This window comes from Balaenoptera ricei, chromosome 21 (assembly GCF_028023285.1).
Source record: "Balaenoptera ricei isolate mBalRic1 chromosome 21, mBalRic1.hap2, whole genome shotgun sequence".
NCBI classification, from domain to species: Eukaryota; Metazoa; Chordata; class Mammalia; order Artiodactyla; family Balaenopteridae; genus Balaenoptera; species Balaenoptera ricei.
In genome coordinates this window covers 35,333,670-35,348,365 of record NC_082659.1, presented here as the reverse complement: position 1 = coordinate 35,348,365, position 14,696 = coordinate 35,333,670, and the positions used below count along the sequence as shown (strand labels likewise).

Below are 14,696 nucleotides of genomic sequence, written 5' to 3'. Positions count from 1 at the left end.
TCCTGACTAACAGGTCTTTAGCTGGCGACTGGCTCATACAAGACAGAGGGTCTGGCCAGTGAGTGTCTTATGCATCTCAGATGTAGAGTTTCAGGAATCAGAGGCATCTCTGTACACATCTTATTACATTAGGAGAGTCCTCAGGGGTAGCAAGAGCCGTGCCCTGAGCCCCTGGGGCCCCCCAGTCGCAAAGCTGGAGATGCCCCTCATTTCGGTGCCTGTCCGCATTACCTCCTGCTCTCCGTTGATGTCTGGATTTTCATTAGGGCTTCTTTGAGATGTTAATGAGGACCAAACTATTGAGACAGTTAGAACTGCTTAAATATCTGAGTTGGGAGAGGGTCCTGTTCTTTATTTTATTGGCTAAAAGTTCCTTCCAAGTGTTTAGATGTTCAAATTATTGCCAACAGCAAAAATATGTTTAAAGAAAATCGGCTTCTCATAATTAAAGTGATTAAAACAAATATTAAACATGGATAAACCACCACCATTTTTTCTTATTTACCATTTTGATGAGGTATAATTTATATAAAGTACACAAATCTTAAGTGTGCAGCTCAGTGAAGTTTTACATACAATTATACCCACACAGATCACCACACAGATCAAGATTTAGGACATGTCTAGCACCAGAGAGGCTCCCTGTCCACCCCTCTCTCACACTTAATACCCCCGCCCTCAAAGATAACTGCTCTTCTGACCTCTGATCTAATCCAACATCTTGGATTAGTTTTGCCTGTTTTTGAGCTTCAGGTAAGTGGCATCATAAGGTCTGTGTTCCTTTGCATCTGGCTTCTTTGACTGTGTGAGATTGATGCAACAGTTTGTTCTTGTTTGTTGCTGTGTAGTGTTTGATTGTAGGAATACACAGCAATTTGTCATTTTACTGTTGATGGACAATTTGTGTCCATCATACAATGACTATTACAAATAAAGCTCTGGTGGACACATCTATTCTTGTATTACTGGATCACAGAGCCTATGTGTATCTTTAGAACTCACTAATAAACAGTTTTCCAAATTGGTGGTGTCCGTGTAGACTCCCACCAGCATTGTTTGTGAGTTCCAGTTGCTCTACATCTTTGTCAACACTTGGTTTTGTCAGCAGCCAACTTTTAACATTTAAAGAAATGCTATCTCTAATTTAAACATATGATTTTTATATCCCCAGAGCTAAGTTACTTGCTTTTAAATGAATTTTCAATTCACCAAATGCTATTATTGAGTATTATTGAGGGCTTTATTGTGCCTTAGGGTCTGTAAGAGAATAAAACATAACCCCTGCTTTCATGGGTTTACCATATTCCACTGGGGTGCTGTAGAGAGCAGGCCATCAGCACTGCAAGTCAGGATGTGAGTGAGTGCCATATTCAAGTCACTCAAACACATCTTGACAGCAGGACTGTGTCCTCAGCTACATTGTCAAGTTCATTATGCTCGTCTCTGGCGTCTTTTCACTTTTCCTTTAGCACTGTGATGTTGTCAACTTTGTACTTTCCAGCATACCTCACTGTGCCAGCCCATCTGGCTAATGGTAGCACTATGTACTCTCTAAAAGTACTCTGCCTTTCTCCTGTGCATTGTCAGATTTGATTCCCCAAAATCTTGCTTATGAGTCAGGTAAATTAAGTTTTGTATTAAAATTGGATAATGACTCATATATATTACCTCCTCCAAGAAGTATTTTTCTTTTAAAAATGGATCCCAGGAGGCATAGTGTCTTAGCTCAAAGGAATTACCATTGATGCTTGGATTTTTGATGTTTTCAGGCTAATGGAGAATTTTGAGAAGTCTGCTTTATAAATATCACATTAAGAGAAGCTATCCATTCCACCTACATTTAAAGGTAGCTCTAACGGGAATAACTAAAAATTAAGGCAGAAATTTCAAATAATTCCCATTAAAGGATGAATTGGCCCCATTATATATCCATTGGTTTGGACCACTTACTCTAAATGGATTGGAATAGAGTAGATGGAGTAGAATCTCAGATGTGTTAAAATTTTATACATATCTTTAGATATGTATAAAAGTCACTTTAGATCTTATATTCCAGTAGACTTTTCTGTATACTCATTGTAAAATTAAAGGACTTAAAGTCCTTTTGGTTTTCACAGTTAATATAGTACTTAGTGTGGAGAAGTATGGAAATTCAAATGTTTCTTCAATGTTTACTTAAAACATGGGATAATGATAAGAAATCTTTCTGGTCCACAATCAGAACCTACATTTTACCTGTCTGATCAGAATTCTTACTTAATGCATCAAGATACCTCTAGAGTTCAAAAACCAATTTTGAATGAGAAGATATGGTGATAATCAAATCCAGTTTATTTTTCTTTCATTTGTTATGACTAAAACCTATGCACACACCTGAGTTACTTTTAGAAAACTCAGTAAACTTGATAATTATCCTTGTATAGGTTTTGCACATCTTTTGTTAAACCCCTTTCTAGATACTTTATATTTCTGATTATGTAGTCAATGGTGTCTTTTAAATATTTCATTTTCTGACTCTTTGTGCTGATATATTGAAATACAATTTATTTTTACATACTGAATTTTGTATCTAGCAACACTGTTAAACACGCTTATTAATTCTAATATTTCATCTGTGCTTTCTTTTGGATTTTCGACATATATAATTACACATCAGTAAATAATGACGCTTTTATTTCTTCGTTTCCATCCCTTATCATTTTTATTTCTTTTTCTTGCCTTACTGCATAGGCTGAGATCTTGAGTGCAGTGTTGAATGGAAGTAGTGGTGGTGGGCATCCTTATCTTATTCCTGATCCTGAAGGGAAAACTTTTATCATTTCACTGATAGGTCTGATGCCTGTTGGAGGGTTTTTGTAAATACCCTTCATCAAATTAAAGAAGCTGCCTCCTATTCTCAGTTGTTAAGAATTTTTAACCTGTTTGGGTGTGAGTTTTATCGTACACTTTGTCTCTATCACACTGTCTCTTCAATGGGAAGATGGCAGTGCTGACTGACACTCATTAAGATGTGACCTTTTGGATTGTTTATTACCTGGGATGGGTTCCAGGCAGATCCTTTCGCTCTCTTTCTTGGCTAACTGATGCTGGAGGAATTGATGTTTACAATCGCCTGACACCTCCTTTTTGTGCAGGTTCTGTGTAGCACCTGGCTCATTATCCTCAGAATACATTTTGGGTTTTTGTTTTGTTACTTTTCCCCCCATCAGGCCTAGGCTAGAGTCTTTTCAGTGGAAACAATCTGTGTCGCAGTCCTATGCACGGGTGAATTGGGAATATCGTCCTTATCCTTCTGTAGGCAGCACATCCCTGTGCAAAGGGCTCTTGGCAGAGTCGAGGTACCTGGGGTCCCCTGGCTCTTGCAGGGCAAGGGCCTCACCCCATGAGTTGTTGTGTTCCCCTCCCTGGATTGAGGTTGGCGCTAAATTCTCCTCTAGGGCTACTGTAGCTCTAAGACTCTGTGAATCTTTGAGGGGTTGTCTGTCATCATCTTTTTTCTCATTATCCTTACAACCATGAGGGGGTCAAGAATTTTAATCTTGTATTTTCAGGTGGAAAACTGCCTCGCAGAGATCAAGCAATTGGCTTCAAATCATGAGGAGAACAGAGCACCATATTCTAGATCTGTCCTGCAAATGGAAATTGAATATATTTAAATTATACTTATTTAAAATGTAAATGTCAAAATTTATTTACTTTAAAACAAAAACTTTTTTTGGATAGCTATCAAACTTCTTGTGCCATGCTTTTCATAGTGTCTAGCACATCTTAATGGTCAATTAAGTGACCATTGTAACAAATGTTGTGAAATGACCACAAACTGAAAACTTAAAACAATAGAAATGTACTGTCTCACAGTTCTGGAGGCTGGAAGTCTAAAGGAAAGGTGCTGGGAGGGCTGTGCTCCCTCTGAAGGCTCCGGGGGTGTCTGGTCTTTGCCTCTTGTAGCATCTGCTGGTTGTCGGGCACCTCGTTCCAGCCCCTGCTTCCATGACCACATTACCTCCCCCTCTCCTGTCAGCATCCCTCTGCCTCTCTCGTCTAAGGGTACATGGGTTTGCATTTAGGGTCCAGCCAGATAATTCAGGAAAGCACCTCCTCTCAAGATCATTAACATAATCACATCTTTTACCATGTAAGGTGATATTCACTCTTTTGCCATGTGAGATAATATTCACAGGTTCTAGGGTGTGGATATATCTTTTTGGAGACCACCATTCAGTCCCTTAAAAGTAAAGCTATTTTTTTGGTGGTGATTTTCTTGGTGTAACTAGAAATGGACACTTAAAGACTAGATCAGCCTTGAATTTCTTTAATGTATGAATAGAGGTGCCTCTACTTTTAGTACCCAAAAAGTGGAGCTAGAGGAAATAATATTTGAATATATCTCTCATTTCTCCTTTGGACTTCCTGTTTATTTCCACTAAAATTGATTATTAGGGGGACTTGAGTTTGAAAGATTCTCTAACAACCCAATTATATGAATGAATGTCAAAAATACAGAGTAAAAGATTTAATTCAAAAAATTTACACGATGTTGAAGAATGTAAGTAAACAGTCATGCTGCACTGCCGAGGGAGGTGACAGTTTATGCCAAAGGAAATTGAAGGGGTGCTTTGTTTTAAATGTATTCACTCTGGGAGTCACACAGACTGGTAACTGTTTTACATGATGCTTATCAATTTTACAGTTTTTCTGAAAGATGGATTTTAGTCTTTAACATTTCATTCTATAGATGTGGGAAAAGGATATTTTTCAGGAAGGCTGACTGTAATGTTTAAAGTTTGGCTAGTTTGTAACACAGTGTTGATTTTCATGAGGCATGGTAGATAGAGGTGACCTAGATTATTATTCTGTTTTTTTGCTTATCACTCATTTATTCAACAGATATTTACCGAATTGCTGCCGTGTGCCAGGCACTGTCCTAGAAGCTTGGGAAGCGGTGATGAAAAGCACAGATAAGGATTTCATTTTGGTGGAGAATAGACAGAAAACAGCCAAGAGAAATTTAGAGAATGATAAGTGCTCTGCAGATAACTGAAGTCAGAAGTGCTACAGAGTGACCAGTGGCTTCTTGACTGGGGGATCCAGCCAAGAAGGCCTCTCTCAGGAGGTGATATGTACGATGGCACAGGAAGGAGTGAGCCTGTGGGTGGGCTAGAGAGGGTGCAGAAACATACAGGGCAGCGGCAACAGCTCTTGCAAAGGTCTCGAGGGCAAGAATGAACTTGATGTCTTGGAGGAACCAAAAAATGAGCAGAGTGAGTGAGGGGTTTATGGGATGGAACGAGGCTGGAGAAGGGGTTAGAGCTGGTCACCTGGTTCTGTGGTTCTCAGCCCATAGAAACGTCTGCAGGGGCCTGAAACCTTACCTGGACCTCACCCTAGAGAAACTAAATGTGAATCTATGAGGGTGGAACCGGCATCCATTTTTGTGGCTGTTTTTATTGTTTTGTTTTGTTCCCAAGGTGTTATCGGTGAATTTTAAACAGTAATTCCCCCACTTTTTTACTGTCTGGGATCCTTTGTTCTAAGATGGCCCTCAGAAATTACTTTATGATCAATAGCCAATTAGAACATCTGATATCAATGAAATGGTCCTTAGTACCAATTTGAATTGCTGTAATTCCAGCCCAAAGCAAAGGATCTTTGACTTATTACCTGCTCTCTCATCGGCTAACGTTGGGGAGTAGCCCACGAGGCCGCACTGCTCTCTGGACGGGAGTCCCTGTGGGTGTGGCGACTCTCCAGTGGTGCCTATGGGTTTCACACATTCCCATGATTATTTTGTTTCTGTTTCTAAGAAAGTACAGCTAAGTTCTAAACTAAGTTTGATTAATTCAATATCAACAGTTTAGTTTCTCTTGATTTATTTCCTTTACAAGTTTTGGTTTATTTTTAATAAATGCTGATTTATAACTGCAAAAAAAAAAAAAATCCTCATCTAATCTAAAGCCAGCATGGTAATTCAGGATTCTGAAAAGGTAAGGAATTTTATTTTAAAATCAGTGGAAGGTCATGGAGTCCTTTAACAGAGGGAATGACATCATGGGCTTTATGTTTTTAGAAGGTCTCTCTGTGCCCTTTGTGGAGAAGGGATTGTAGGTCACAGAAGAGACGGGAGCCACAGGGAGGCTGTGGCAGACGTGGGGGACCGCAGGCAGCGCCAGTGGGGCCACTGATGGATCGCATGTGGTGGGGAAAGAAAGGCATCCCAGATGCCTTTCCAGTCTGAGTGACCAGGTGGACCATAGCTCCGGGCACTGGACGGGAAGCCCAAAGGAGGAACAGGTTTGGTGAGGAAAGTTAAGAGTTTGGCTGTAGACATGTTAAGTGAAACAAATACCTCAGCTGAAGCTTAAGCAAAGTCTTGTGGGTGCACCGAACACAGAGGGGTCAAAGCAGGCTGGGGAATTTCCCAGCGGAAGGCACGAGATTTGAAGGAGGTGTTCGGTGAGTAGGGCTGCGAAGACACACCTTCCAGGCTTCAGAGAGAGCCGGTGTGGGGTCATCGGGAGTGGGGCAGCGTGGGGTGGCAGAGCAGTGTGGGGTGGAGCGGCAGCGTGGGGCATCGTGGGGCAGGACGAGGGGGCAGCGTGGGGGCATCACGGGGCAGGATGAGGGGGGCAGCGTGGGGCATCACGGGGCAGGATGAGGGGGCAGCGTGGGGGCATCGTGGGGCAGGACGAGGGGGGCAGCGTGGGGCATCACGGGGCGGGATGAGGGGGGCAGCATGGGGGCATCGTGGGGCAGGACGAGGGGGCAGCGTGGGGCATCGTGGGGCAGGACGAGGGGGGCAGCATGGGGGCATCGTGGGGCAGGACGAGGGGGCAGCGTGGGGCATCGTGGGGGCAGGATGAGGGGGGCAGCATGGGGGCATCGTGGGGCAGGACGAGGGGGCAGCGTGGGGGCATCGTGGGGCAGGATGAGGGGGGCAGCGTGGGGCATCACGGGGCAGGACGAGGGGGCAGCGTGGGGCATCGTGGGGCAGGACGAGGGGGCAGCGTGGGGCATCGTGGGGGCAGGATGAGGGGGGCAGCATGGGGGCATCGTGGGGGCAGGATGAGGGGGCAGCGTGGGGGCATCGTGGGGCAGGACGAGGGGGGCAGCATGGGGGCATCGTGGGGCAGGATGAGGGGGGCAGCATGGGGGCATCGTGGGGCAGGATGAGGGGCGCAGCATGGGGGCATCGTGGGGCAGGACGAGGGGGGCAGCATGGGGGCATCGTGGGGCAGGATGAGGGGGGCAGCATGGGGGCATCGTGGGGCAGGATGAGGGGGGCAGCGTGGGGCATCACGGGGCAGGATGAGGGGGCAGCGTGGGGGCATCGTGGGGCAGGACGAGGGGGGCAGCGTGGGGCATCATGGGGCGGGATGAGGGGGGCAGCATGGGGGCATCGTGGGGCAGGACGAGGGGGCAGCGTGGGAGCATCGCGGGGGCAGGACGAGGGGGGCAGCATGGGGAGCATCGTGGGGGCAGGACGAGGGGGGCAGCATGGGGGCATCACGGGGCGGGATGAGGGGGGCAGCCTGGGGGCATCGTGGGGCAGGACGAGGGGGCAGCGTGGGAGCATCGCGGGGGCAGGACGAGGGGGGCAGCATGGGGAGCATCGTGGGGGTAGGATGAGGGGGGCAGCATGGGGGCATCACGGGGCAGGACGAGGGGGGCAGCATGGGGGCATTGTGGGGCAGGACGAGGGGGGCAGCATGGGAGCATCGTGGGGCAGGACAAGGGGGGCAGCGTGGGGGCATCGTGGGGGTAGGACGAGGGGGGCAGCATGGGGGCATCACGGGGCAGGACGAGGGGGGCAGTGTGGGGGCATCGCGGGGACAGGACGAGGGGGGCAGCGTGGGGGTATCGCGGGGCAGGACGAGGGGGGCAGCCTGGGGGCATCATGTGGCAGGATGAGGTGGGCAGCATGGGGTCATCGCGGGGCAGGGCACAGGATGGGGCGGGAGCAAGATGAGCGGGGGCGTCATGGGGCGCAATGCAGTGTGGGGTGGAGGGGCAGCGTGGGGCGGGAAGAGGGGGGCAGCGTGGGGGAAGAGGCGGGGGGCAGGCCGAGATCCCTGAGTGGTATGCAAGGAGGCCGCTGGGAGCCCTCGCACGGGGCTGAGGCCGCGAGGGTCTGAGCAGGCTCGGGGTGGGAGGCCTGGGGGGTGAGCCTGGAGCGAGAGTGAGGCCGCGGGGCGCGGGGCCGCTGCGGGAGCGGCGGTGGAGCCAGGGTGAGCCCTGTGTGCGGGGAGCAGGCGGGCGTGAGGGCGGTGCGGTGCGCGGTGGAGGGGGGCTGTCACCCAGCGGGGGCCGGCAGAGGTGAGTCCAGGTCATCAGGGACTCGCCAGTTGCTGCTGTGGCTGAAAATGACTTTTCTTTCCAAGTTCTTACTACTCTGTGCAAGGGAACTTCAAACTGATCTTTTGGTGTGAGCCTGAAGAATTTGTGCTAAATGAGCAAGTCATCCTAATTGGGAAACATACTTTAAATCAGCGGTCGGCAACTTTTTTGGCACCAGGGACCGGTTTCTTGGAAGACAATTTTTCCACGGATGGGGGATGGTTCAGGCGGTGATTGGAGCAATGGCGAGTGGCAGACGAAGCTTTGCTTACTCACCTGCAGCTCACCTCCCGCTTTGGGGCCCGGTTCCTAACGGGCTGTGGTCCGGGGGTTGGGGACCTCTGCTGTAAATGACCACAAGTGGCCTTTTCAAAGTTGAAAACTGAGGGAAGTGTCTTAAAGCCTGAGGTCCTTTGCTGTAGGTGGAGGTGGAGGACCAGGAGTGAGGAATGGGGTAGCCGGCCTCGAGCTGGAGTAGTGACCTGTGCCCTGCCTGTGTGGCCCCGCGGTGGTTCAGGTCCCCCTAACTCCTCGGCCGGTGGCCCCTGTGGCTTCCCCTGGCCGTCCTCACCCTGTTGGTTCCTTGCAGGTAGAACCAGTTTCACCGCGTGTTCTTCCTGCTCTTGTCCTTGTGATAGTTTCTGGCGTCCAGGCAGACGGGGTCATGGTGTCTTCTCTTTTGTGACCCCTGTCCATCCCCCCACTTCTCTATTTGCCCATGTGAAGGAAGACCAGGCTGGCACATATGTCCTGACCCGTGGACCACAGCACAACAGGCTGAGGTCAGCTGTAGCAGAGATGGACGCAGCACATGGACGTGAAATTTTTTTTTTAAATTTATTTATTTATTTGTTTTTTATTTTTGGCTGTGTTCAGTCTTCGTTGCTGTGTGCGGGCTATCTCTAATTGCAGAGAGCAGGGGCTGCTCTACGTTGCAGTGCGTGGGCTTCTCATTGTTGTGGCTTCTCTTGTTGCGTAGCACGGGCTCTAGGCACACAGGTTTCAGTAGTTGTGGCACGTGGGCTCAGTAGTTGTGGCTTGAGGGCTCTAGAGCACAGGCTCAGTAGTTATGGTGCATGGGCTTAGTTGCTCCGTGGCACGTATGTGGGATTTTCCGGGACCGGGGCTCGAACCCATGTCCCCTGCATTGGCAGGCAGATTCTCAACCACTGCGCCACCAGGGAAGCCCCTGGACGTGAATTTTTTCTGTGGTTCAGTGGAGGGAACACAAGTGAGAAGCCCAGGGGGCTAAGAACAGGGACTAGTAAGTAGGGAGTAGTCTCCACTCTTATTTGTAATCTATTTCTTATCATTCTCCTATCTTCCTGTACTTGCTTATGACAATGAAGCTTTAATAGCTCCAAATCAAACTCTAGAATTTACATATTTTTCAGTAATTTTCATTATAAAATATAACAGATGCATGAAAACCCCATAGACCATAAATATATAGGTTAATGAATAATTAGAAAGTAAACACCTGTGTAACCCAGAGCATGGGCAGCCTGCCGGTCTTTTGCTGATCGTACCCCTTCCTCCTCACTCAGGTAACCATTCTCATCTTTATGGTAATAATTTTCTTGCTTTAAAAAATAATCTCACCACTCTTTAAATAATATCATTTGGTTTTTCCTGTTTTGGGATCATAGGTAAGTGGAGTCAGACTGCACTTCTTTTGTGTCTTCTTTGTTCTGCATTAGGTTTGTAAGATGCATTTGTTTTGTTGTGTGTAGCTATAGTTTGTTAAATTCCGCTGCCATATAGTGTTTCATTGACTGAAAATATGACATGTGCTTCTTCAACTCTTGCTTTTGCTAACAGTCTGGGGAACACAGATGAAGCAGCTATGACTATTCTGTGCCTGTGTCCCGTGCACAGCTGGACGTTCTCTGTCAGCCGAGAAGGGGAGTTTCTGGCTGTCTTCACCTCTGCTCTGTTCCAGAAGGTCATCTGACTTTGCCAACACTTAGTGTTGGCAAACCTTGTTTTTTGCTAAAAGAGAGTGTGTATTCATATCTCTTGGGGTTTTTCTTTGCTTTTCTCTGTTTACTGTGAGGTTGATCGCTTTTTCATATGTTTATGGCCATATGGATTTCTTCTTTTGTGAAGCAGGTCATTTTTCTGTTGTGTCGTCTGTCTTTTTTGTATTGTTCCAGAATTCTTTACACATTCTGGATCCTAGTCTTCTCTTGGTTCTACAAATGCCTTGTCTCTTCTCCTGCTCCCTGATGACATTCCTGTGGTGTTTCTTGGTAAACAAAATTTTAATTTTGATGTAGTCAAATTCATAAATTATTTCCTTTATGGGTTGTGCTTTTTGGACCTTGTTTAAGACATCCTTTCCTACCCCAAGGTAAGGAAGTATTTTCTATATTAAATTCTATATTTAATGTATTTTCTATGAGAAACTTAAGTATATTTAATGTATTCCTTTTTTTTGAATTTTTGAATTTTATTTTATTTTTTAATACAGCAGGTTCTTATTAGTTATCCATTTTATACATATTAGTGTATATATGTCAATCCCAATCTCCCAATTCATCCCACCACTACCACCTGCCCCCGCCACTTCCCCCCCTTGGTGTCCATATGTTTGTTCTCTACATCTGTGTCTCTATTTCTGCCCTGCAAACTGGTTCATCTGTACCATTTTTCTAGGTTCCACATATATGCGTTAATATACGATATTTGTTTTTCTCTTTCTGACATACTTCACTCTGTATGACAGTCTCTAGATCCATCCACTTCTCTACAAGTGACCCAATTTTGTTCCTTTTTATGGCTGAGTAATATTCCATTGTGTATATGTACCACACCTTCTCTATCCATTCGTCTGTCGATGGGCATTTAGGTTGCTTCCATGACGTGGCTATTGTAAATAGTGCTGCAGTGAACATTCGGGTGCATGTGTCTTTTTGAACTATGGTTTCCTCTGGGTATATGCTCAGTAGTGGGATTGCTGGGTCATATGGTAATTCTATTTTTAGTTTTTTAAGGAGCCTCCATACTGTTCTCCATAGTGGCTGTATCAATTTACATTCCCACCAACAGTGCAAGAGGGTTCCCTTTCCTCCCCACCCTCTCCAGCATTTGCTGTTTGTAGAGTTTCTGATGATGCCCATTCTAACTGGTGTGAGGTGATACCTCACTGTGGTTTTGATTTGCATTTCTCTAATAATTAGTGATGTTGAGCAGCTTTTCATGTGCTTCTTGGCCATCTGTATGTCTTCTTTGGAGAAATGTCTGTTTAGGTCTTCTGCCCATTTTTTGATTGGGTTGTTTGTTTTTTTAACATTGAGCTACATGAGCTGTTTATATATTTTGGAGATTAATCCTTTGTCCCTTGATTCATTTGCAAATATTTTCTCCCATTCTAAGGGTTGTCTTTTCGTCTTGTTTGTAGTTTTCTTTGCTTTGCAAAAGCTTTTAAGTTTCATTAGGTCCCATTTTTTTTTTTTTAATTTCCATTTCCCTAGGAGATGGATCAAAAAAGATCTTGCTGTGATTTATGTCGAAGAGTGTTCTTCCTATGTTTTCCTCTAAGAGCTTTATAGTGTCCAGTCTTACATTTAGGTCTCTAATCCATTTTGAGTTTATTTTTGTATATGGTGTTAAGGAGTGTTCTAATTTCATTCTTTTACATATAGCTGTCCAGTTTTCACAGCACCACTTATTGAAGAGGCTGTCTTTTCTCCATTGTGTATTCTTGCCTCCTTTATCAAAGATAAGGTGCCCATATGTGCATGGGTTTATCTCTGAGCTTTCTATCCTGTTCCATTGATCTATATTTCTGTTTTTGTGCCAGTACAATACTGTCTTTTTTTTTTTTTCCATTTTAGAGATTTCTTTATTTTTGGAGCTTAGTAAAACATTATCCACATATTATATGAGGAGAAAATTACAAAAAAAAAAATTGTGATCCTTGAGATCCCGATTAAGAACCTATAAAAATAAGCAATAATCTCAGTGACTCCCTGGGAAATGAGAGTCCATGTATAATGTTGTTACTTCCAAGTGAAGGTGAACAAATAGTCACTGTCTGAAAATCTGGGGACATTAAAAAAAGGCAGAATATATATCCTCAACTGTAAAATAGGTGGCCTTAGATGGGATCATGAAAAGAATAGACATTTGTCTTTAGCACCACTGGAAAGCAGGCTGCAGCCATACTCTTGACAGACTTAAGACCTTGAACGAGTCTGAACTCTTGTTCATTGGGTTTCTTAACAGGCAGGCCAGGATTATCACAAGTACTAGTGCAAACTATGAGTATTATTTTGTTTAGTATATCTACTGTGGGCCTTAATCCTTCTTTTCCTTAGGGTATTTTATGCACATTGGGGTAAAGGTGGATGGATGAAACTGAACCTTGATGGGCTCAGGATCATCAAATCTGCCAATATATGTAGAATTTTTAATCCATACAGAATCTGTTTTCTCCTGGGGATCTTCAAATTTTATCTTAATACAAGGATACCAGTAAGCCTAGGTCCAATTTAGCTATGGTCTGATTATGACTTGAAAAATCCTTGAGAATTTCAAGTGGCCTACCGAATTAAATTGATTGGTGTGATATCACAAAAGAGACCCATTTCTCAGTCAAAGGACCAAGGGTAATTGGCTGGGAGATAGGGGGTGGCTGAGATTCCTTGCAATGGTACAATTTGGTGACACTGACTCCAAGAAAGATGGACGGACATAGTGGTAGGTTTATTGCACAAAGTGTAGGAACTGTAACTATAAGAGAACTGTAAAATTCGCTGCCAAAAGTTAATGACAAATCTTGCGAGTTTAAGGGAAAAACTGGAAGCTAGGCCCCTCACTTTTCTCTTGCTGGCCCCTCACTTTTATCAGATTTGTCCTTGCCTATTAATTTTTGGGCAACACTGGGAAGTTGTTTGTTTAGTATTCATTTTGTTTATAGTAATATCAAGTATCCTTATCAGTGAACCCTTTTTTTGGGAAGAAAATGGGAGAACATGGAACGATCCTATTGTTTGATTTGTAAAGCTATTAACTTATTTTGGATTGTTTTCAGAACAAGTTTGGTTTTGTTGTAAGACCTTTTCAGAAATTTCCAAATGCTATAGGTCTGTTAGGTGACCTATTTCCTATTCTAGCCTTTGGTTAGGGCCAAATATCCCTATTTTTATCTTAAATCTTGAAGGGGAGCAAAATATACCACCCAAAAATGTATCTCTGATGTAAGATTTATCTTGGGCTGATTATTTTTAAGAAACAGCACACACAGGAGAAGCTTTGAAAACCCAAAAGAAGTTACCCTTTTGTAAGAGACATTTGCGTTTATAAGGGAAATCTTTATTTGTAAGGGTGACTTCCTCTCTGTACCAGGAAGAGGAGGATGACTAAATCTCTAGAAACACTTATCAGTGGAGAAGGCAGCAACTTAAATCTGCATAACAACCTTACCTTTGTTTACTGTGCTTTTCCTGATAATCACCAATAACTGGCTCCCCTAGTCTTTACCCAACATCTTGTTTTGTCTTTAGCTGAACATGGTTACAATACTGTCTTGATTACTGTAGATTTGTAGTATAGTCTGAAGTCTGGGAGACTGATATCTCCAGCTCTGTTTTTCTTTCTCAAGATTTTTATGGCTATTCGGGGTCTTTTGTGTTTCCATACAAATTGTGCAATTTTTTGTTCTAGTTCTGTGAAAAATGCCATTGGTAGTTTGATAGGGATGGCATTGAATCTGTAGATTGCTTTGGGTAGTATAGTCAATTTCACAATATTGATTCTTCCAATCCAAGAACATGGTATATCTCTCCATCTGTTTGTATCATCTTTAATTTCTTTCATCAGTGTCTTAGTAGTTTTCTGCATACAAGTCTTTTGTCTCCCTAGGTAGGTTTATTCCTAGGTATTTTATTCTTTTTGTTGCAATGGTAAATGGGAGTGTTTCCTTAATTTCTCTTGCAGATTTTTCATCATTAGTGTATAGGAATGCAAGAGATTTCTGTGCATTAATTTTGTATTCTGCAACTTTACCAAATTCATTGATTAGCTCTAGTAGTTTTCTGGTGACATCTGTAGGATTCTCTATGTATAGTGTCATGTCATCTGCAAACAGTGACAGTTTTACTTCTTCTTTTCCAATTTGTATTCTTTTATTTCTTTTTCTTCTCTGATTGCTGTGGCTAGGACTTCCAAAACTATGTTGAATAATAGTGGCGACAGTGGACATCCTTGTCTTGTTCCTGATCTTACAGGAAATGCTTTCAGTTTTTCACCATTGAGAATGATGTTTGCTGTGGGTTTGTCATATATGGCCTTTATTATGTTGAGGTAGGTTTCCTCTGTTCCCACTTTCTGGAGAGATTTTATCATAAATAAATGGG

The 14,696-nt window shown here is 44.2% G+C and overlaps 1 protein-coding gene across 7 annotated transcripts in view; it reads left to right on the top strand.

Moving 5' to 3' along the window:
• Window positions 1-14,696, top strand: part of CSGALNACT1 (chondroitin sulfate N-acetylgalactosaminyltransferase 1) — a 336,764-nt gene that overhangs the window by 187,372 nt on the left and 134,696 nt on the right. The gene's annotated exons all lie outside the window — the stretch shown is intronic.